The following is a 25,835-nucleotide window of genomic DNA, read 5'->3' on the forward strand; positions in this document are numbered from 1 at the left end:
AATGGGTTGAGGGGAAGGAGTCAAGAATGATAACTGGGTGTTGCCTAGAGCTAATAGAGTGATTTGTGGAGCTGTCTACTGAGATGAGGAAGATTGGCACAAGAGTGGAATTGGGAGCAGGGTAGAGAATCAAAAGTTACATGGGAAGCAATATTATTAACTATGCACCGCAACTGCTAAAAATAACTAATAGGAACGTTGGCTATATTGTTGCAAATTTAGTATCCAGATCAAATGACACAATACATCCTCTCTACTGTTTGCTATCTGTATGACATCATAACCACTCTGTTCAGTACTAGACTTTACATGTTAAGGGGGATAGTGACAAAAGCCTACATTTAGAGACAGAGTCTAGGAAAGAGAAGGGGCTGACATGACAAGAGCTTGAGGAAACTGGGGAGGCTGGAAGTCAGAAATCCAGGCATCACCAGTTGGTTCTCTCTGAGGGCGATGGGGAGGATATGCTCCCTGCCTATCCTTAGCTTCTGGTGGTCTCAGGGGTTCCTCGGCATTCTCCCTGTGTCTTCACCCCTACTCCAGTATGACCTCATCATAATTAATTAACTATAACTGGACCAGGAGAGCCACCCCTGAGAAAGGTGAATACAGCACATAGTGGTTGTTTCTCAACTATTAAAAGAAATTGAACTTACCCTGTGACTACAAAAGGCACTTGAGAAGAGGTGGGTGGAAGATACCAGGAGACAGACTTAAAAAAGGAAGGGCTTTCTATCAGTTAGGAAACTGTTCCAAAACAGACTAGCCAAGAATTCATCAGGAAGGCATATCAGATAGGAAACTGGACCAGATGATATCCAAGCCCCTTCCATCATGAGGGTTCTGTTACTGTAGATGTAAACTCTTCCCGGTTAGAAACCATCATAACCTTATTTTTAAAGTCTCCAATAGGGGCACCTGGGTGGCTCAGTGGGTTAAAGCCTCTGCCTTTGGCTCAGGTCATGATCCCAGGGTCCTGGGATTGAGCCCCGCATAGGGCTCTCTGCTCAGCAGGGAGCCTGCTTCCCCTCCTCTCTCTCTGCCTGCCTCTCTGCCTACATGTGATCTCTGTCTGTCAAATAAATAAATAAATAATCTTAAAAAAAAAAAAGTCTCCAATAGGCTACACAGCAGAGGGTCAAAATATACTTAAAAACCCAACTTTTTTGACTTGACATTCAAATCTAGCCAATAAAACTTTTAAAAATATCTGTTAGTATTTTTTATTATTTATTTTTTGTGGAAGAGTGCTGGTGAGGTTTTTGTTCTCTGCAACAGAAAGCCTGGGTCAATTCTTTCAATTAATAACAAACTAAACCTCATAGTAAACAAGGAAAACACAGAACCCTACAAAGTAACTTGGTAAATTGCTCCTGCCCCTAAAAAGACCAGATAGAGAGAAAGCCAGAGTGAGTGAGAACAGGAAAAACATTCCAGTTAGACACATCTGCCAGTGATCTTGAACAACTCTATTTCAAATGATTGTTGTAGGAAAAAAATGAGATTGCCCCTGTATAAGGCACCTAGCAAGTGCCTGGACCCCAACAAATGGTTACTGTTGTTTTATCACTATAATTATTCACAAATATTAAAACACGTCTATATGTTGTGCTATATGATCTTTGGTTTAAGAATTTCCAGGGAGATGGAGTGAGGCCTTTTCAGGACCTTCCTTTCACAGTATTTAGAGCATAGTACTGAGGTTCCTTAATGAATGATCTATAAATTGACGGGGTATGATGACCTTTAGATCCTTACTGCTCTCACAGCCAAAGTTTCTATGAGATTTACCACCATGGAGAATATTCCCCCAAATGTGCTAAGACTCCCAAATTGGAATTAATAAGAAATTTTAGTAAAAGTGGCTGAATATGATATGACCATGTGGAAATAACTTTTCTTCATTCTAGTTAGAAAATATCATGAAAAAATGACATTTATAAAATCAAAAATCCATAAAATCCTTAAGACAATACTTAGCAAGACATGCATGAGACCTATGGAAAGAAAATGTCAGAGTTCCTGAAAAATATAAGCTAATTATTTAATAATTGGAGACATAACGTTCTTAGACAGCAAAACTAAATGTTCTAATCATGTTAATTATTGGCAAATTGAGTTGTTTGTTTAAAGCATATCCAATAAAAACCCCAACAGCATTTTTCTCTCATTTAACATGCTTGACAAAAAAGTTTCAAAAGTTCATATGAAAGAACGTGTTTGTGTAAGAATGGCTAAACATATTTCAACGAGCAAAGAGAAAAGACTGGGTACAATACTGTAGACTTTATATTTCAGTACATGAACAAACTAAGTTCTGAATATACTCTAAAGCTAAATACAAAGTCCAAGCCCTAAAAATAAGGGGGGAAACCCAAATGGGTGAGTATCTATCATCTCTCTAGTAGTGAAAGTCTTGAAAACAAGAGAACAAGCAGGAAGGAAGGAACGAAGGAAGGAAGGAAGGTAAGAACCCATGGGATTGTTGATTATTTAAACACATAAAGGTTTATATTATTTGTCAATTAAAATAGTATTAGCTAAATTAAAATGTACATAAACCAAAAGAATATTTGTAAGAATATGACAGAGGTTTACTATTCAGTGTATAAAAAACTCTTATGAAGTTTACCTTAGTCCAAGATGTCCAAGATGTGGACTATAAGACAGGATTAAAAGTGGGAGGATTTTAAAGATATAAATGTAGTGATCCGAAGGGGCACGTGCACCCCAATGTTTATAGCAGCAATGTCCACAATAGCCAAACTATGGAAAGAGCCTAGATGTCCATGAAAAGATGAATGGATAAAGAAGATGTAATGTATGTATGCACGTGTGTGTATGCACACACACATATGCAGCCATCAAAAAACTGGAATATACATACACTGGAATATTATGCAGCCATCAAAAAACTCCAAAATCTTGCCATTTGCAACAATGTGGATGGAACTAGAGGGTATTATGCTAAGCAAAATAAGTCAATCAGAGAAAGACAATTATCATATGATCTCACTGGTATAAGGAATTTGAGAAACAAGACAGGATCGTAGGGGAAGGGAAGGAAAAATGAAACAAAACAAAACCAGAGAGGGAGACAAACTATAAGAGACTGTTAATCTCAGGAAACATAAAGAGGGTTGCTGGAGTGGAGGAGGGTGAGAGGGATGGGGTGGCTGGGTGATGGAATTGGGGAGGGTATGTGCTGTATATTGTGTAAGACCGATGAATCATAGACCTGCACCCCCGAACAAATAATACATCACATGTTAATTTTTAAAAAGTGGGAGGATTTTATTAGGTGTGTTAGTTTCCTGGGGCTGCCATAACAAAATATCATAAACTGGTGGTCCAAATGGAAATCTACTGTCTCACAGATCTGGAAACTAGACATCAGAAATTCAGGTGTCCACAGGGTCAGTTCTTTCTGCAGCCTGTTGGGGATGATCTGCTCCATGCTTGTCCCCTAGCTTCTGGTGGTCTCAGGTGTTCCTTGACTTATGGATAGCATTCTCCCTTTGTCCCCACTTCATCCTCTCTCTTTAAGCATCTATCTCTTCACACGGTGTTCTTTATATAAGGACACCATTCATGTTGGATTAAGGGACCCTCCAACTCCAGTATGACATCATCTTGACAAGTTACATCTGCAATAACCCTATTTCTGAATAAGTTCACATTCTGAGGTACTAAAGGGTAGGACTTCAACACATGAATTTGGGTGGAGATAATTCAACTTATAACACTAGGAGAACTGCCTATGTGAAAGGAAATAAGGAGGAAGCCAGGCACGTTGGGAGAGCCATAAGAGATGGGGAGAGATGTAATCCTGCCTGATAGTCTAAAGAAAGGACAGGAAGCCACGGGAAAGTCCTTGAGACAAAATCAGCCAATGAAGAAGTTCTGTGTCTCCTAAGAATGCGTCTGCTTTGGCATCCCCCCACATTCAGTCATTGGTAAGGAGCAGCCCATCAGTGGTGTGGCCCCAGTGTAAATAGAACAATGGATTACAAAGTGCTGCAGTTAGGGTCCTCAGTCAATAACGCTTCTGTAGTAGCAGCTCTGGGAGGCACCTTCTCATGGCTGCCACAATACCATCATAGGTAAATAGACAAAGAAAATAGAAATAGTTCAGCTTCACTGGCAATCGTGAAAGTACAATGTAAGACAGCACCATTTTTTTTCTTTTTAAGATTATCAAAGTCAGGGTTCTTTTTTAAAATAAAGATATTTAGTGCTGGTGAGGGTGAGCTGTTACTAATGTTACCGATAGGCTGTTATGAATGTAAACCGGTACAAACGTTCTGGAATACAATTTGGTAAAAATGCGTCTTTTAAAATAACCATGTGCTTTTACCTAGTCATTCCTCACTTAGAAATCTATCCTGCTCAGAAATGCATGTAAAGATGTAGGCACAAAAATGATTACTATAGTATTTATAGTCATAAAAAATAGATGCAATCAAAAATAAAGTTTTAATCACAAGAAAATCTAAAGAAAATGTTGATGCATTTACTTAATGGGATAACATAAAAGCTACCAAAATTACACTTTTGAAGAGATTGTAATGCTACAGGAAAACCCTTATGATAAAATGTTAAGTTAATGAAGATCATTTGTATTTTCATATGTAATTTGAACTCAACTATGTAAAAAATATGGGCATAGAAAAAATAACTGGAAGGAAGCATGTCGCATTTTAACAGTGATTATTCCTGGGTATAGGAAGATTTTTGCATGATTGTACTTTTTGCATTCATCTTTTTTCTTCTCCATATTTTGCAAAATAAACATTTAAACCAGCCATTTATTTATGTTAAAATGGCAGCTCTACCACAGGAGGAAAAGAGATAAGAATTAGCCAATGGCAGGAGGTTTTGGTGACAATGGCAGAATTGAGAGAATTAGAATCTCCTATTTTCTCATGATATGGCAGTGAAAGTGGAAGAGAAAATAAAGTAGATAATAAAATTCACCTTTGAGATTTGCTACCATCCGTGCTCCATGCAATCCTTATTCACCATGGGCAAAGAGGACCACAGTTTAGCTAAAGCAACTGGCTTGAGTCCATTCTCTATAACTACCTCCTACTTTACACCTAAACCAAAAAGAAGTGGCAATTTACTTTCAATAAATCACTCTAGATCCTAGAAAACAAGTGTCCCTTCACTAGAGAATAAAGCCTAAATGCACTGTGAGAGACCCCATGGCATCATTTCCTTTCCATCACCTGGGGCTTACAAACTTATGTGATACCCACTGCTCTCTCACTTTCCTTCTGCACAGCAAGAGATGGAAACACTAGGGCAAGCTGTTGTTTAGATGTCTCCTCCTTCACAACTCCTTCTCTTCTGCCCCATATCCACCCTCAGACAAAGCTGCATTTCTCCTCCTTCAGAGGAAATCACAACACCAGTTATATCTCAGTGGAGAAAGAGCACACCTACTTGATGTGGTGACCTTACTTTTCAGAGGTCGGTTAGTTATTGCCACAGTATGTGAATAAACTAGCTTGCCAGAGTCAACAGTTCAAGGAAGATGCTGTATTTTGCAAATAGACAAATGGACAGTGAAAACATTTTTCTTTCTTTTCCCCTAACCAAGAAGAGGATCATTAGAAACAGAACTTCCTTGCAAAATGTCCAGTCTAATTTTTAACACAAATTGTTCAGAGGACTTTTCATCCTTTTGACATGGAAGAAACTAATTTATGTTCAGCTTTAGAGAAGAGGGAGTGGAAAGAAAAGGGGAAATTCGCCATCCCATGAACAATAGCTTGTGAACAAGCTTTAAAAGTCTTGTACTGTTATGGTGGCTTGCCTCTGAAACTCCATTTCCAAATGTCTCCTGACCACATTACTCACATGATTTCCTACCACATCCTTCCAGCCATTCTAGTTTGTCAAGACTTCTTTTAAGCTCTCCCCTCTCCCTGGAGTGTCATTTCATTGTTCCTTGGATTTGACAATAGTGCCTTAGTTTGTCCCATCAACCTTTTTCCCTGGGAGGCAGTCGGCACATTTTAGCAGACTTTACAGCATTAAAGAAAAAATGGTTGGAGAGCCCTTCCTGATGTCTGTTCTGAATTTGTTTGTGTTCTATTCTATGTGTATCCTTCCTTTGTTCTGTCGTCTGCATCAGATGGAAAGCAATCATCCTGCCTGAAATGTATCTATAGCCAAGGCTCCATGTAAATTACAGAGAGAGATGACAAATTTCATGGCCTGGTTATGGTAAAAATGGCAAATTTCACAGTTTGTCATGGATTAATAGAAAGGGAAAACAAACACAAATGAAGTCATCCCAATTGTTAGAAATAATTCCAGAGTGACTATTTGATGAATTTAAACAATGGGACGGAATGCAGGCCGTTCAACACGTAACCCACGATTTTAAATTTAATAAAGGACCTTGTAGTTTTATACTTAAACATCCTCATGCTGAAGTCTGAATTCAAACACACTGGCACGTCAGCCTGAGCTCATAATGGGCAAGCCCCAAATTCCGAAAACCCAAGTTTACCCTCCTTCACAGAAAATAATAAGCATCCATGAAATGTTTTCATGATGAACCATGGACTGCAGATTTTTAGGGTCATTGGTGACATCAAGATAGATGAGGAGATTTATCTACATGTTTGGAAATGTTACACAGCTCAGTCGATCCACCTGGAAAGTATCTTTAAAAGATTAAGGAACTGAGCCCATCTTCATAGTTCATGCTCTTTAGTTCTAGTTTCAACTTTATTCCCTCTCTTTGCTCATTCTCAGTTACCACTGCGACCTTGTGAAAAACGTGTTGACCAGGCTTCATTCACCATGGGATTCTGAGTAGGGTCTTAGGAAAGAATTGGGTAATCCATCATCATCTCTTTAAACTCAGATTCTGTAGCCTGGGCTTTAGGGCTGGCATTCCTGCGGCTTTGGTAACTGTTTCTCCACATTGTCTAAAATCTCTCAAAAGAATTCCTCATTGTTTCAGAACCTGAGCAGCATTTTTGCACTGTACCTCATTTCTGTGTCTGTATTTGGTATATGGGCCATGTATTCCTTGTGTTTTCACTATAGCATTCATGTATAGGGTCTGAAAGAAGCAAATTCCGAGATTATAACAGAACTGCAGACAGTCCAAAAAATTCATTAAGCTAATATTTTCAGGTTGCTTGATACTTGTTAATTCAATCAAATTGACCATAAAAAGTTTAGTCTGAATAAACCTTTTAGCTACTTTGGATTCTTCAACAAAATAAAGAGCTCTAAAAAGAATGTAAATTCCAATAATATGTGTGCAGGTAAATAAAAGCGGAAAAAAACTTAAATGATGACATTTGATGCCTCAAAACACTAAAGATTTAGAGACTGTCCAAAATTCTAAGGTGGAACAGGCACTGGACATTCTGAAGGGTTTATGTCATATAAGTGCCATTTGAATTTCCTAATAAAGCATCGTTCATTTTTCATCACTGCATTTTAATAGACCACTATATCCAAAGCAATCACATTTGGTGTATTGTCAGCTTTGAAAATCATGACTGACTTATCTGGAAACTGGACACAAACAACAAGGAGTAGTGAAATACAAATGCCTCTCTTTGTACTTTATTGGGAAATTTCCAAGAAAATGGAACAGAACACAAGCAAAATAACTTTGGCTTCACCTTCAATCCCTTCAGTGCTTACATAAATAGTCTGTCTTACTCTTTCACCTTGTTTATATATCACCTTGCAATGTTCCTAAGTGTATATCTTACCTATACAACTAGACTGTAAGTTCCTTTAGGGTACAGTCTTCCCCTTATTTAACCTATCTTGGGAGCAATAAGTTCAGAGCCATAAGTTCTAGCTGGCTTGAGAGGCACTCCTAAGGACCACATCAAGGCCATCAGCTGCACAGCTTGCCAATTTAACTGTAGTCATTTGCAACAGGTCTTCCTAAATCATTGCTAAGGACGCAAGCCTCTAGAGCTCCATGGAATATCACCACTTAATATTCCCAGCACTGCTATAGAAAACAGTTTCATATGCAAATATAGCCACTCAGCTTTCTGATCATAGAAGCTTCACATTAAGGAAAGGCTGCTAGAACATCTGGTGTCCCATCAAGTTCCAAATATCACCATCAGTAAAGAGTGAGCTTGACTTGGTGAGCGAGGATAAAGGCAGTAGCTTCTGGCTGAGCCCCCATTCCATATTCCTGATGGAATCTGAGGAGTGTAGTCATTTGCTGTAAGTCTGTGACAAATGATATACGTTCTGGCAGATAAGGAAGAACTTAAATCTGAAGCTTTTTCAAGGCCACAGAGTCATATGTTTAGTAGTGCTCTATTGTCTTAATCCTCATTCCTTTCCAAGAAAATTCTGCAATTTTATACAGAGGAGGGTAAGAGAGGAGGTGGTGGGCAACACCACAGAGCCATTCTAGAGGAAGAAATTTACTTCCAAAAATAGAGATTGAACAAAGAGATTGAGAGTTGGGTGCAAAGCTGAAGTCTAAAGAACCCAAAGCAGTCCTCAAAGCAGTAGCTAAAGCCATGGGAACTGGAACAAAATTGAGAAGTAGAAACCCAGAGCTAGAAGCTGTAAAGAATCGAAAGTGATAAATCTAATACCAATGAGCTATAACCTAAACAATGGCCATTTATTTACTTGTTCTCTTATACAAGTTTAAATCAGATGTTTAGATAAGCCATAAAGTTTGAAGAACAAAGACAGAAATGTACATTGCCTCTTCATGTTTCTTTCATCTCATAGAAAAAATGAGGGGACTTCCTAAACATACCCAGTGGAAAATTCAGATTGAATTTGAAAATTCTTGAATCAGGAGACTGTCTCCCTTGTCCTTTCTTCTTAGCCCTACCCAGGGCATCATTTTCAGGAATTGGCCCTGGTTCTTTTACTGCAACCTTGGGATCCCTATTTTGAATTTTGTGGCAACATGAGAGGTGGGGTTTGGTCTTATTAGGCTGGGTGCAGGTACAAGTGGTAAAAATGTAGTTGATTCCCTTCAACGGGAGTTATTAGGGTTGAAATGTGATAAATGCAGGCTGAAGAAACAGCCAGAGCTCTCTCACAAAGCTTGCTCCTCTCCTGCCTGATACCTGTTAGGTGCATCTCATCTCAGAGGGCAATTTGTAGGTCTTCCTAACTGACCTAAAACATCTCCAGGTATCCTGCTTCCAGAGGCATGGCAGCAATCAGATTGCAAATTAATGGTTAATGGTTAACAAATTACAGGTTTATGATGGCAATCAGATTACTGGTTAAATTAACTTAAGTCTAGTAATGCAGACCTGGGTTTGCCACTTACTAGCTCTGGGTCTTTGAGTAAACTACCTCATTGTTTTTTAAGACTAAATTCCCCAGTTAACAAAATGTATCTTGCTTCAAGACGTGTGTGTATATTAGGTTTGTAAGACCGGCTGTGATGATAATGATGATGATGATGATGATGATGATGAAGAAGATGATGATGGGGGCGCCTGGGTGGCTCAGTGGGTTAAAGCCTCTGCCTTCGGCTCAGGTCATGATCCCAGGGTCCTGGGATCGAGCCCCACATCGGGCTCTCTGCTCAGCAGGAAGCCTGCTTCCTCCTCTCTCTCTGCCTGCCTCTCTGCCTACTTGTGATCTCTGTCAAATAAATAAAATCTTTAAAAAAAAAAAAAAGAAGATGATGATGACGATGGTACTTATTAGCTACTTAACCCCAAAACAGTATTTCCTACTGTGTAGGTTGGCCAGCTCTGCTCCAGGCAAGACTCAGGAATTCAGGCTGTACCTAATAAGTGGTTCTGACTGAAGCCCCCATTAAATCCTCTGTTTCTGCCCAAAAAGGAAGGAAAGAAACAAAGAGAATCTCATGCAGATTTCAGAGGACAAGAAACTATTTATACCCCAATAACCAAAACTTGTCCCACAGATCCACCTACATTCAATAAGGCTGGGGAATACACCCAGGAAGAGGAGGGGAAACACAGACATTGGTGAGTACTGCTATAATCTGTCCTAGCCACTATAGAGGCAGTTTGTTGAGTTATTGGCAGTGGATTTGTGAAACTGGGCATGAAGGATCTTGAACACTCAAAACCAAGATATGATCCAAAGAACCAAGAACTGTAAGTGGAGATTTAGAGAGAACATCTTCGTAGATGGGGAGCTAACAAGGGATGAATAAAACTATTTTAGTGGGCCTGCTCATTGCCCTTCTGCTTCCCTGGATAGTAGGGAATGCTTCTCTCTTAGTCTGGTCCTAACTAATATGACATGAAGCCAGATATCTTTGTAAAGCCACTGTTTCAGAGGCTGCAGAGATCACTATAAATTGGTACAATCGGGAAAGACTTCAAGTGAAGAACTTTTCTATGTTTTTAAATAGGCGAAGAACTAAACAATGGATAGAAGGATAAAAAGTTCATATTCTGTTAGCTATATTTTTCCCCTCATCACCAAGCATTACAATGAAAATTAAAGAAGGGAAGGTCACTAAAAGTTTCAGTTACAGAGTGATAATGGTATTAAATAAAAATAGCAACAACCTATATTTTTCTATTCAAAACAATTAAAAATGTGATAGACAAATTATTTTTTTTAAGATTTTATTTATTTATTTGACAGAGAGAGAGAGATCACAAGTAGGCAGAGAGGCAGACAGAGAGAGAGAGGGAGAAGCAGGCTCCCCACTGAGCAGAGAGCCGGATGCAGGGCTCGATCCCAGGACCCTGGGATCATGACCTGAGCCGAAGGCAGAGGCTTTAACCCACTGAGCCACCCAGGCACCCTGGCAAATTATTTTTTAAAGATGATAACCTTTCAGTTTAAGTTCTGAATGTGATCATACAGGCCGATCCTTTGTAGGTAAAGAGAGAATTTCATGGGGGATATTTTCAAAGAGTGTTCCTGGTCTGCTTATAGAACTGCCTAAGAATCTCATCATACTGGTGCCTTCTGTTTTAACTGAACAAAGAAAGGGGAGGAAAGTAAGGTAAGAAGGACTGGACCCAGAAAAAAAGAATACTCAGGAAGTGATCAATAGTTCTACATACTGTCTTCTAGGGTACAAGGAAAAGAGTCAAGGATTTACCACCAAGTTTAGATAAAGTCTTGTAGCTTGAGAAGTTTTCATGCCAAAGCATCAATGTTCCATTCCCTAAAAATACTCTATGTATGTTATAAAAAGGAAATAGAACAAAATTATAGTTCATGCACCTACAGATCTTCCTCATTCAAGTGACTTCTTCTCAATTATTAGAGGTCTATGGATAGATGAAAATGTAATTCTGTTATGTAGCACCTGATAACAGGAGAAATATGGAGAGGCTGATACATACATAATACCCAGTTGTAATATTTATTATATTTTACTTCAATTAGCTTTTCTCTTAATGTTAGAACATGATCATAGGTAATGGAATTTAATTAACTTTTACAGGTCTATTCCAACAAATAATGTACCCTATTTTTAATGCATTTGTAAGAGCAGAAGCATTTACCTTTCTCTGTGATATAAGTTATCCAAGAGAAAAACACTTATTTTCTCTAAAACCATTTCTTCCTCCTGAAGTTTCAAATTTTTTAAATGTCTCCTCCCATGCTGCTGATTTATCACTTGCTTCTCAGCCCCACGACCTGCCCTTCTATACTCTGTATTGCTGGGGCTGGAACACTACAAACTACATTTCCCAGATACCTTTGCCAGCTGACAGGTTATGTTCTGCCAGGTGGAGGAACTCCTAGAAGATCAGAAAGTGGGTGGAAAGACAGAAGCAGTGTTTTTCTCTGCTTCTGATTTCAACAGTACAGCGGCTGCTGAGTTTCTGGTGGTAGGGCAGCAGCACAGGCAGAGGGACTATAACCTCTAGAGCCCCAGAATGGGCAGCCCCTCGTACATGATTCTTGTTACAGTTGAGGCAACTCCTCATTGGCAGTTCAGCAGCAGCAGATTCTAGGCTCCTGGGCTCCAGTCCAAGAGCACCAATAGCTCCCTCCGTTTTCCATTAGCCCAAATTTAAAAACTTGAGGTCATTCATGACCGTTCTCCCTCTATTTTACAGCTTGTCAATCATCTTTTTCATCACAATATGTCTCACAGGAATATATTCTTTCTTTTCTGTTCCATCTCCACGGAGCTGGCCCACTCTGGACCTATTTCTTGGGCCACTGCAATATTCTCCCAGACACTGAAACTGGCAGAGAGCTGAGTTTTAATTTTGGTTCTTCCACTTATTTGCCATGTGGCCTTGGACAAGTTATTTTAAGTCCTTTAAAATTCAGCTTCCTCAACTGCAATAATGGTAAACAAAACGCTAACACTGAGCACCCACAATGTACTTGGGGTTCTGTTAAACACTTTATAGGCATTCTCTACTTCAATACTGACAATCCCATGAGCTGATGTTATTCTCCTTCTCATTTTTGCAGCTGAAAAGAAACAAGATTTAGGAGGGTTAAGAAATTTGCTTAAGGTCTCACAGCCAGTAAATGGAGGAAGTCAGAGTTAAACTCAGACACCTTTAACTTCAAATCCCATACTTTAGAGTTTATTTAAGCGCTGATCATAATATATTGTTCAGGTTATTGTGACGATTAAATGAGACGTATGCAGCACTGATAGGGTCAACATATAGTAAGCATTCAATGAATACTAGATATTATATCATAAAAGTGCTGTAATAGTCTTTATATTTTGTACATTATATGTGTGCATCAATATTTTGTGCCCAAAATATTCTGCTTTGTCATCTTAATGCAGATAAGTGGATGTTCATTTCCCACAGAAACATATATGAGAGTTAATAGGAAAACAGAATTTGCTTATAGTTAGATTTCCTGGAACATGTAAGTTCTGTAGACCCACACTAGCATTAAATATACCCTCATATTTCCTTATGTATTAATTTGTTCATGCCTAAATATATCCTTTTCTTTTTGTGTAGACATAGTCTTAGTTGACACTTAATATATAAACTAAGACTTGAATCTTTGACTATTTGACATAACAGTAAGACAAATGGAAAATCCAACTTCTAGGAAGGTGGACATGCCCAGGGAGAAAAGTAGCAGCCCAATTATAGAGAAAAGGGGGAAAAACATAAAAGCAAATCCCATGCGTGCCCAGAGTTAGAACACAAATCCAGTGAACTGTGCTTCAAAATACACTCAGGATATCTTTTCAGGTGGTTTAGCTTTGTGCTTTGCTGAACTGCTGGCTTCGTTTGTTCTAATAAGAATATTTTATACCCAAAGGTCAAAAATTAATAGCTAGCAACCCAAAAAAGATTCTTGATTATTTTCTGTCATCAATTCTTAAAACTTCCGGAGCATCACCTTATCCTCAATGGATTTTGTTCATTTTTAAAGCAACCTGTCTCCTCTTCTCATTAGTGGATAATTAGAATTAGTTCGTCAGTAGTCATTGCAGTGTAGTAAAAAGAGGAGTGGACAGGTGTCAAGAGACCTGAAGTCGGATGGTGACTCTAATGCTAAATACCTTCGCGAACTTTCTAGGCATTCATTCTCTCATTTATACAATGAGACCTGCAGTTCCATCTTGTGCAGAAATTTTATGCTTCTAATTAAGAATGATTTTCCATTCTGATTCATTGCAATGAATTGAAGCACACCCAAAGAATGAATTTGGCTGCATTCCAAAATGCTCTCTCTGGGAACTCTAATCTTAACAATTTCACAGAAAATTCAGTTGGCCAAACACTCTCTGAACAGCTACTATGTGTGCAATTGCTTAATGTTTTGAAGGATATAGGTGCTAGTACCAGCCCCCAGAGATCTTATAGTCTAATTGGCGAGGCAAGACACATACACCAAAAAAGAAGATGTTAAGTACAAGGCAGAACAGGACATGTATCAGTATCAAAAGTGCTAAAAAGACAACATGGCATAGAACAATAACTGACAAAGAAAAGAGCATGGGCCACTTACAGGAGAGTTCAAAGGCAAGTTTGACCAAAGTGGAAAGGATGGTAGAAGAATAAGATGAGCCAGAAAATAGTCTGGTCAGATAGTGACAACTGAATACCTGTGTGAGGAAACTTGACTTCAGAGACTACACAATGAGGAACTATTATGAGGTTTTGTGAAGAAAATGATAATTTCCAGAATCTTGCTGAATTTCAAAATTATGTTAGTTTTCATGACATACAGATTTTTCACACATCTGAATGTACTGCTAAATCTTTAGAATTTGGGCTTCATCTCATTTAAATTGGATGGGATGAGCAGATTCTTATAATCTGCAAGAACACCATTTCAAACATACAAGTCCAACTTCCACACATCCCCTTAAGTGGCATTTGCTTCAATTAAGATACTTTTAACTTAATGTGAATAAAGATCGAAACTAGAAGCTAGTGGCAAAGTAAAAGCATCAGAATGCCAGTCTCTAAAACTTTCCGTTTCTTCTCGTTTATTTTCTGAACTATAAATCATTCCATAAGGAGCTACTGAAGATTGGCTTACCTCTCACACCTCTATACATGTGTTGCCTATTCATTCCTGCAGTCTTCCAGTAAAGTTAAAACTGTGTCTTTTTTTTTTTTAAGATTTTATTTATTTGTTTGTTTGTTTGTTTGAGAGAGAGAGAGAGAGAGAAATCACAAGCTGTGAGGAGGGGCAGAGGGATAGGGAGAGCAGACTCTCTGCTGAGCAGGGAGCCCAATGCAGGACTTGATTCTAGGACCCTGGGATCATAACCTGAGCTGAAGGCAGACGCTTAACTGACCAAGCCACCCAGGTGTCCCCAAACTGTGTCTTTATCCTAAGAAGGCATTCGATTATATTTTAGAGGGTGACCATCCCAACCACTTGGGTGGCTGATGGACATTTCCTTGTTTTGTTGTATTTAAAATAACCAAACGAAAAGCTTCCAGCATTCACCACCAGCAGCCTGAAGACAGAAGAAATCTCTATCTATTAGCATGAAACTTTGCTGTTTTCTCTACTGAATTAACTCCAATCATTTTCAAGAAAGAACATTTCAATACATTTTTCTGACAGGTAGGAAATTAACTACATACCAGAAGCTATTGAATTCAACTTTAACAGTATCAATAAACATTTCTGATTAAATTATGAAATTGATTTTATAATTTTGACCATTATGTTTTTACATCAATATCATCATATGACAGTAAATGTAGTTACTGCTTCCTTATTGATCTCAGACGTAGCACTCTAAAGTACTCATTTGACTATATTACAAAATCAAACTTGATTTCCTGTAGTACTGCAGTAACTTCAGGTCATAATCTAGTCTGAAGAATCAAAATAGATGAATTATTCAGTTATTAAAAGATCTATTTTTCCTTGGAGGAAAAGGAACACTTTGGTCAAGCCACCCTTAATGGTTATGATATAAGATATTTCTCCATATGGGATTACTTTGTGTGGGTCTCACATAAATACACTACTGCCTCCTGCTTGTATGTTATCAATCATGTTTCTGGTGAATGACGTAAACACCACTTGAAGAAAAAGATATGTCTGTCCTTCATACATAGAAATGCAACAAAAATACAATGTTTCCATGACTTTAAAACCCATGTCTTCGCCTCACTAGCCCATCCCATCAAAATAATACTAATACATTGAGTCATTGTATTTCCCAGGAAAGCTACAGGTTTCATGTATCTTTCAATGGATTAATTTTAAAAACAAACCAAAAAATGATGCACTGAGTATGTGGCAGAGTTAATACAAAGCTGTGAGCGCTCACCTTAGAGGCCCAGCATCCCTAGATAAGCCGACATAAAGACATTTCATGTTTGTCAAAACTTCTTCCCAAAAGAATTGATTTTCAAATTAGAGTATGGGGAGACCACTCAAATTGTCTTGTCTACTATTCCATTAGGTATATGAGGATAGCAAGGCCTACAGTCATTAAGGGAGACAAAAAAGGAGACATAGCTGGTTTATAATAGACTAAGATTAGACACAAGTGTCTTATCTCCCAGCCCAAATCCTTTTTTTTATTTCAGGTGCACCCTGATTATAATGTTAGAAGTAGCCCATGAAGTAAGAGTTTACATACCAAACCCAAAGTAAATTACATCCACCCCAGAACCAAACAAATGAGTCCACACTAGAGATGTTCTTAGGCTAGACTTCTGGGTACTACCTTAGGGGTTTTGTCTGTTTTTGGCCTTTGGTTTTGGTTTTGGTTCACTTCCTACTTCCATGAAACTAGGAATTTTTTGTAACGACTGCTAGAAAAGAAAGAAATGAAGAAATAAATTTTCCATGCATTTCACAAAGAACCAAGGTATGAATTCAGTGGTTCAAAGTACCAAAAAGATATATACACTTTTTCTATGAAGATCTGCCACCACTTTGAGTTTGGAAGGTCAGATTATATCCCCTCCTCTTTGCTTCTCTTCGTCCTTGCATTACGATTTGTTCATAACATAACTTCCTTAAAAACGTTTCTGTTATATGACCAATGTTTAAAAACAATGGGAATAAAAACATCAAATTACAAGTATTCAATAAATAAAGTCCTAGAGTCTTCAAGTTGGATCCGGTCATAAAGCTCATTTCACCCAGGCCTGCTCAAAGTAGAAATGTCCTGTGTACCATCCCAGAAAATGACCACCTGGTTTTGACTCACAACTCTGGAGCCAGAGGATTTTCTCTTTTCTAGATAGGTCATTCCATTTATGAATAATACTGAACACTGAAGGTTTTTCTTAATAAAATACTAAAATGCAGTCAAATGCTCTACCACTGAGTTATACCCCCAATAAAATACTAAAATGTATTAACTGAATGATTTAGTGCCTCCAGAAAAAAGGGGGGGTATTAAAACTGTCCCTTTAATAAACCAGGAGTCTGACCCTAGATATTAGTCACCTGTTTTATTATAAGATTATCTTCCTGGTTTAGTTTGAGTTAAGATAAGCATATCTCTGAAAGGAAAGATATTTCCAGAAAGCTTGGAAGAGACAAAACAACAGAAATCTAATTTTTTTTTTTTTAAACTGACTCAGATGTTGGATTTCTATAGAGCAGAAGTCTTGGAAAGGACATGGCAGCACCTATGGCTCCAAACTAATCATAGGCACTGCTCAACCAGGATGATAACCTATTCATTGCTTTAACAAAAAAAGACCACTTACGGTATGAATAGGCAGCCTCTGAGATAGATCAACAATTGATTTGTTAGACAACTTTAAAGAATGTTTTCTGTACGTCCAGCTCTTTACAATGCTCTCTACAATACTCTTAAGCTCAACCTTCATGAACTACTGTAAGAAACAGACATAGATCTGCATGAAGAACACAGAGAATGTGTTATTGCAAAGAGAAGGGTCAGTGATCAAAAGGAGAAAGTCCAGTTTCCACCAGGGGTTCCATCTTTTTTTTTTAATATTTTATTTATTTATTTGACAGACAGAGATCACAAGCAGGCAGAGAGGTAGGCAGAGAGAGAGGAGGAAGCAGGCTCCTCGCTGAGCAGAGAGCCCGATGCGGGGCTCGATCCCAGGACGCTGGGATCGTGACCTGAGCCGAAGGCAGAAGCTTTAACCCACTAAGCCACCCAGGCGCCCCACCACGAGGGGTTCCATCTTGTTCTGTTTCTCTTGCCTGGATTCTTGGCCTTCTAACAACCAATTAAATGTTCCACTCAAATTCATTTTTCACACTGGTTCTTTATGACCTTTCTAAAATACTGATCTGGTTAAGCTATTTTCTTGCCCCCAAGTAAAAATGCATGTTCCTGGGCATGGTATACAGTCATTAATGAAAAGTCCCTACTGTTCTCCAGCCATGTCTCCCAGTACCAGCCCCACCTCATACTTTGTCCTCCAGCCGCACTGACCCAGATACCCAGAGCTCTCTCAACTCTGGGTCTTTAAAACCCACATGACTCTATTCACTGAGGATAACAGTTTTTCACTATTTTCTTCATAGAACAAATTCTGAGTGAAGCTTCAGGTCTCAGCCCAAGTATTATCTTGCCAGGAAGTCATCTTTACTCTCCTAGTCAGGGTCTGACATTCCTTTTCTTGGTTCAAGAGGATCCTATGTTTATCTTGGTTATAGATTTGTAAACTATTGAAAATCTATAGCTGTTATGGTCCACACAACTTGGGTTTTGTAATCACCTTACCCAAAGGAAGAGAGAGAAACAAAGAGAGTGATGGAAGAAGGATGAAAGAAAGAAAGGGAATTTTTCATAAATTATTATTAAACAGTAGATGATAATTACTTAGATGATAAAATTTAATAGATGAGTTAGTGAGATGATGTTAGTGGCTTTAAGTGGCCCAAAGGAATATTTACAGTGTCCATAGATAATATTCCAAGCCCTGTCTGCTCAGACATCCTTTAAGTAATTTAGTACTATGAAAACTCCAATTACGATATAGGCGAAGGACATTCAGCATGGGTTTCTTTATTTTGGGGGGTGGCAAACCTTAGTCATCTTTTTTATTTTTTAATTAACATATAATGTATTGTTTCAAGGGTACAGGTCTGTGATTCATCAGTCTTACAGAATTCACAGCACTCACCATAGCACCTACCCTCCCCAATGTCCATCACCCAGCCTCCCCATCCCTCCCACCCCTCTCCCCTCCAGCAACCTTGTTTGTTTCCTGAGATTAAGAGTCTCTTATGGTTTGTCTCTTTCTCTGGTTTTGTTCCGTTTCATTTTTTCCTCTCTTCCCCCATGATCCTCTGCCTTGTTTCTCAAATTCCACATATCAGCAAGAACATATGATAATTGTCTTTCTCTGATTGACTTATTTTACTTAGATAATAACCTCTAGTTCTATCCATGTCGTTGCAAATGGCAAGATTTCAGGTTTTTGATGACTGCATAATACTCTATCATATATATATATATATATATATATATATGTATATATATATATATATATGCAAAAGCTTTTTAACCTGATAGAGTCCCAATAGTTCATTTTTGCCCTTGCTTCCCTTGTCTTTGGTGATGTTTCCAGGAAGAAGTTGCTGCAGCTGAGGTCAAAGAGATTGCTGCCTGTGTTCTCCTCAAGAATTTTGATGGATCCCTGTCTCACATTAAGTTCTTTCATCCTTTTTGAGTCTATTATTGTGTGTGGTTTAAGGAAATGGTCCAGTTTCATTCTTTTGCATGTGGCTATCCAATTTTCCCAACACCGTTTGTTGAGGAGACTTTTTTCCATGGATATTCTTTCCTCCTTTGTTGAAGATCAGTTGACCACAGAGTTGAGGGTCCATTTCTGGACTATCTATTCTGTTCCATTGATCAATGTATCTGTTTTTGTGCCAGTACCATACTATCTTGATGATGACAGCTTTGTAATAGAGCTTGAAGTCCGGAATTGTGATGCCACCAGCTTTTCTTTTCTTTTTCAACATTCCTCTGGCTATTTGGGGTCTTTTCTAGTTCCATACAAATTTTAGGATTATTTGTTCCATGTCTATGGAAAAATTTGACGGCATTTTGATAGGGATTGCATTAAATGTGTAGATACCTCTAGGTAGCACAGACATTTTCACAATACTTGTTCTTCCAATCCATGAGCATGGGACGTTTTTTTCCATTTCTTTGTGTCTTCCTCTATTTCTTTCATGAGTATTTTATAGTTTTCTGGGTACAGATTCTTTGTCTTTTAGTTATATTTATTCCCAGGTATCTTATGGTTTGGGGTGCAATTGTAAATGGGATTGACTCCTTGATTTCTCTTTCTTCTGTCATGTTATTGGTGTATAGAAATGCAACTGATTTCTGTGCATTGATTTTATATCCTGACACTTACTGAATTTCTGTATGAGTTCTAGCAGTTTTGGGGTGGAGTCTTTTGGCTTTTCCACATAAAGTACAGTATCATCTGCAAAGAGTGAGAGTTTGACTTCTTCTTTGCCGATTCAGATGCCTTTTATTTCTTTTTGTTGTCTGATTGCTGAGGCTAAGACTTCTAGTACTATGCTGAGTAGCAGTGGTGATAGTGGACATCCCTGCTGTGTTCCTGAACTTAGGGGAGAAGCTCTCAGTTTTCCCCACTGAGAATGATATTTGCTGTGGGTTTTTCAAAGATGGCTTTTATGATATTGATGTATGTGCCCTCAATTCCTACACTGTGAAGAGTTTTGATCAAGAAAGGATGCTGTACTTTGTCAAATGCATTTTCTGCACCTATCGAGAGTAGCATATGGTTCTTGTTCTTTCTTTTAGTAATGTAGTGTATGACATTGATTGATTTGTGGTGTTGAACCAACCTTGCATCAGCCCAGGAATAAATCCCATTTGGTCATGGTGAATAATTCTTTTAACATACTGTTGGATCCTACTGGCTAGAACTTTGCTGAGAATTTTTGCATCCATGTTCATCAGAGATGTTGGTCTGTAATTCTCCTCTCTGATGGGGTCTTTGTCTGGTTTTGGGAAAAAGACAATCCTGGTCTCATAAAATGAGTTTGGAAGTTCTCCTTCCATTTCTATTTTTTTGGAACACTTCAGAAGAATAGGTATTAATTCTTCTTTAAATGTTTGGTAGAATTACCCTGGGAAGCCATCTGGCCCTGGACTCTTGTTTGTTGGGAGATTTTTGATTACTGCTTCAATTTCCTTACTGGTTATGGATCTGTTCAGGTTTTATATTTTTTCTTGGTTTGGTTTTGGTAGTTTATAAGTCTCTAGGAATGCACCCATTTCTTCCAGATTGTCTAATTTGTTGTCATATAGTTGTTTGTAGTATATTCTTATAATTATTTGTATTTCTTCAGTGTTGGTGTGATCTCTCCTCTTTCATTCATGATTTTATTAATTTGGGTCCTTTCTCTTTTCTTTCTGTTAAGTCTGGCCAGGGATTTATCAATCTTATTAATCCTTTCAAGGAACTAGCTCCTAGTTTCATAGATCTGTTCTATGTTCTTTTGGTTTCTATTTCATTGATTTCTGCTCTGATCTTTATTATTTCTCATCTTCTGCTGGGTTTAGGCTTTATTTGCTGTTCTTTCTCTAGCCCCTTTAGGTGTAGGATTAGATTGTATATTTTAGAACTTTCTTGTTTCTTGAGAAAGGCTTGTATTATTATATAATTACCTCTTAGGAGTATCTTTGCTGTATCCCGAAGATTTTGAACAGTTGTGTTCTCATTTTCATCTGTTTCTAGGAATTTTTTCATTCTTCTTTAATTTCCTAGTTGACCCATTCATTCTTTAGTAGGATGCTCTTTAGCCAGCACGGGTTTCTTTAGACTGTAAGTAGCTCTACTAATGACAGAGGGAAGGTTTGGCTCCTCAAATACCATAGCACAGCATCATTCTTTGCTTTTTAATATACTGAAGTCCATCCAACAATAGGATAAGGTAGATCAGACTTTAATGGAGCCAGGCTCTAACATTAGCAGCATCCACAAACAATCTGAAGATGCTTATATCCTTAATTTTGTTCATAAGAGAAGTTCCATTTTATGAAAAATAATCACTGGTTTTATCACTAGGACTCAGAGCTTAAATTCAATTTATGAAGCAACAAGGCTTTTCATTTTCCTTCTGCCTTGGTTGTTTTCTAACTTTTTATGTTTTTAAAGTTCTAAATAAACTTCTCACTTAAACTTCACAACAAAGTTTTCTCCACTACTAAAACTTCAGGTCCAGCTTTATAGATTAAAATAAAATAATGGGTCAAATACTCCTTTACCTGTCTCTACGATGCCATGGAGAGTGGGCAGTAAGCAGTTTGAGTTTGGGGGCATTGGAAACTCATTCTGGAAAGTAAGCAAACATTGCTCAGCATAAAATTTCTTTGGGCAAATTTATAAGATCTAAAATGGACACACGAAGAATTTCGTACTATTTTTAACCAGGGTTCACATTGTATAGATTCACCAAATTCTTGGAACAGGAATTAGGAAGGTTGTGATCTAGACCAGTGTTTGCCATGTGTTTTTTTAAAGGGTCAGATAATCAGTATTTTAGGCTTTGAAGAGCACACGATCTCTGTTGCAACCACTCAACTCTGCCAGTATAAGCAGAAAACAGTCACACAGATAACATATGAACAAATGAATGTGGCTGTGTTTTCACAAAACTTCATTTATGGGCACTGAAATTTTATTTTTGTGTAGTTTTTACACATCACAAAATCTTCTTTTGATTTTTTTCAATTATTAAAAACTATTCTTAGTTCTCTAGCCATACAAAAAAGGCAACCAGCTAGGTTTCTACTGTGGGACTATACTTTATCCACCCCTATTCTGGAATATAAAAGCATACATCTCTGGGCTATTAGGTAGAAGCTAAGCTATGCTGCAGGTAAGGTAATACACAAATATTAAACTGTTTTTTCCCAGGACTGTGGGTACCTATGGGAAAGCTAACAGGGACTCTGGGTAATACTCTGCCAATTCCCAGAAAAAAGAATAAAAATGAATTCAAATATTTTTACATGCCTGGTGTATCTTGCACTTTTCATATGTTGTCTTATTGAATCCTCACAATAGCCCTATGAAGGCATTATTTTACTTCCCTCCACTTTATGGAAGTATAAACTGAGGCCCAGAAGGGTTGTATATAACTTGGCCAAAGCCACACAGTAGCAAGCAACAGGCACAGGATTTTTCACTCAGTCTGTCTGATTGCAGAGTCCATATTCTTTCTACCCTACTACCCACAGCATAATGCTACTGAATCAGCCACTATGTTTGGAATTCATTGTGTATACCAGCAAGTGAATAAATGACATGGGAGTTACTGACACTGGCATGCAAATACTTCCTTGACGTCCTCCCATGACATCCATGATCTGGTATCAATCTTGATATCCAAATTCTTCTCTCACTGTTCTCTTACATAAATCCTTACATGTTCCTCTTTGAATCCTGAAGATGCCCTGCCTCTGTTTTTGCCTGGGCCACTTCCTTGCCTAGAAATTCCCGACCCTCCAGGCCCAGTTCAGATATTACCAGTACTGGGAGCCTTGCCCTGCTTTCTCCCTACCAGAACCTGAAAGTGATCCTTTTATAGTGTGGCTGCCCTTAACATCTGCACTTAACATCATACTCATTTATGTTGGGGCTTATTCACCTGTTGATTATTAGTTCTTTGAGGGAAGAAAAAGCACCCCTGTGATTCTTTGAATCTTCATATATATATTGCATAGGTTGAGTACTCAATAAATTTGCAATTTGGGTTAAGAATAAGGTTCTCTATGCAAAAAAAATCTATTACCATTTTCAGTAAAATATAATATAGATCCTTTACGATGGGCAATGCATCATGGGCAGGTGATCAGGCCACTTAATTTTGTCTCTTACATCTAAAATTCAGCCCTCTCTTGACTATCTACCTCAACTATGTTAACCTTAGAGGGTAACCTTAGAAGCTTCTCCCTCTTTAACATTCTGTCCCAAGCATGGACACCTAACCTTTTCCTGAAATTCCTGTAGCACAGCTGACGTGAGGCAGAAGCAGTTAAACAAGAGTTTATTAGAGGATAGAGGATGACAAAAGGGAAATAAACGTAAAAAGGGAAATTAGATTGTATGAGTTACATACAGTTCACAGCTTTGCAGCTTAGTTTAACCACAGGGAAGCTTGCATGTGGCTAGGGCCTTCTCAAATCCCTACTCCTGAGAGTACACGTAAATGCCTCTGAAGTCTTTGAAACTGAGACTCAAAATACATGGTCCCAAAGAGATGATAGTTTGCCTTTACTTTGGCTCCCAACCCGCCATCAAAACTTTCATGTCTTTTGTTAGAGAATCTATACCTTTACAAGAAAAATAAGTTCCAGAATGTCTACTTCCTTTAGGTTATAAATCATCCTTATCCAATGCAAAAATTCAAATTTGGGGAGAGAAGTGGGATGGGAATCAGAATCTGATAGTAGATAAAAGAAGAGAAGAGTTGTTTGTGAACTGCATTGAGAACAGAATAAGGTTAAAGTGGCTCAGATTCCAGAGGAAAGGACTTGGGTAAATTCTAATACAAATTTCCTACTTAAAGTATAGTTTAACTAGAGAAAGGCTATACAAAGTCAGGACATGGCAACAATGTTCCAACAGAATTGAGGTGAGTCACTCTCAAACTGTCCAAGTCTATGACAGTTTGAAAATAGGGACCAAGAGGCCAGTGTATGGACTAGATGATGTTTAAATTTCTTTCTAGCTTTAGGTCTCTTTAAACTACAGATTGTGGAGTATGACACTTGAAATGGGAACTCAATATTTAATATAAAATCACAGGCAACATTTTAATAATAAATTTTAATGTGATTGCTTTTTTTCTTTAATTATAAGAAAATGTACTGAATGGTGTGAAGTAGAAACACTAAAAAGATGCCTAAACTTTAGTGACTTATTTATAATAGTTTTGAGACAGAAAGACTGGAGAAACTGGTCGTGTGACCATGAGCAAGTCAATTTCTTCTGGGTTTCCTCATCTGTAAAATGGGAAATGTTTCCCAACGCTGAGTTAGGATCAAATAAGAGATAATAAAGGTGAAAGAACTTTGAAAAGTAGAAGGCACTCTCCCAAATGGAAGGGATTATTATTAGCTAAATGCATTACAGACCAACCAGCAGCAGCAAGCCTCAACCTCTGCAAACAGCAGTCCAACAGGTGATTTGAGTAAGGGCTGAGGTTACATTTTGATTAACCCATATGAAGCCCTTACATCATATAACGCAACATGATACACCCAAATGGAGCCCCCTTAGAGCCAAATTGGGCCTCTAGTTTCATGTTGTTACAATTGTGTTTTTCATTAATTTCAGTGACCCTTGCAGTTCCTCATCTAAGGAATGGGGAGGAGGGGGGATCTGTAAGGAAGACTGCGACAGAAGAGAAAAATTTGGATGCTAAGGGAAAGGGACGTTAACTTTTGCAAAAGAATAAATTAAAAAAAAAAAAACATAAACAAACCATTAGGCCAGTTAAACAAGCAGGCCATTGAGACTTGCCAAAGCATGTAATGAAATAGATAAGGACAAGTGTTGGGAGGGTGGATTTGTTGTTTGGTTTGTCCCCCAAAGGAAATATCTGGCAGGGTTATGCCTTGTTATTAATTTATCCCATGGTTGATATCTTTGCTTGGTTTTATGTATAAATAAAACAAGAGGCCAAATATAATTTACTTGGCGATATGTAATGAAACTGTTATTAGAAAAGCAAGAGTGGTGAAGTATTCTTTGAATACTGTTTTTGTAAGTCCATTATTAGAGATTTTTTAAAAATGAGATGAGACGATTTGCAGAAAAAGCAATAAACCAAAACCAAAGCAAAGAAAGCCCTGGTTTGGACCTGCTGGGTTTGAAAAGTGGCATTCAGTTCAGCATGACTAGCAAGATAACCAGGCAAATGATTCATCAGGCTCATAACTCAGCAGGTGTATTGCTGCGCGCCCGCCAAAGAACCATTCACGGCTCGTTTCAAGCTGTGACTTTCTCTGTGTGGCAAGAACAAGAGAGAGAGATCAGGCACTCGGGTTTCCTCCTATGGGTGCGTCACACATCATTCCCATTCAACTATATTCAGAAAATATTTATCAAACACTCATTTGTTACTACTAAATGACACTGGTTGCTGGTGGGAATGGGAATGGAGGTGAGGAAAGGAGAAAGGGAGAAAGGAGAAACTATCCTTGCACTCAAGGAATTTATGATCTGACTGAAAAACCTGGTTTCCCCCAGGAAAACAATTATTCAAGTACAAAGCAGTGTAAAGAGTGTAAACCTAAAGGCAAGAACACACATGTAGCACTAAAGAAAAGATATACAAAACAAAGTATATACTCTAAACCAAAACTGGATTTAATAATTATGTGGGTATGTATATCCACATCTAAAGATTCACATACATATTGACAGAATAATAATTAT

This window comes from Martes martes (assembly GCF_963455335.1).
Source record: "Martes martes genome assembly, chromosome: 9".
In the NCBI taxonomy this organism is placed as follows: domain Eukaryota; kingdom Metazoa; phylum Chordata; class Mammalia; order Carnivora; family Mustelidae; genus Martes; species Martes martes.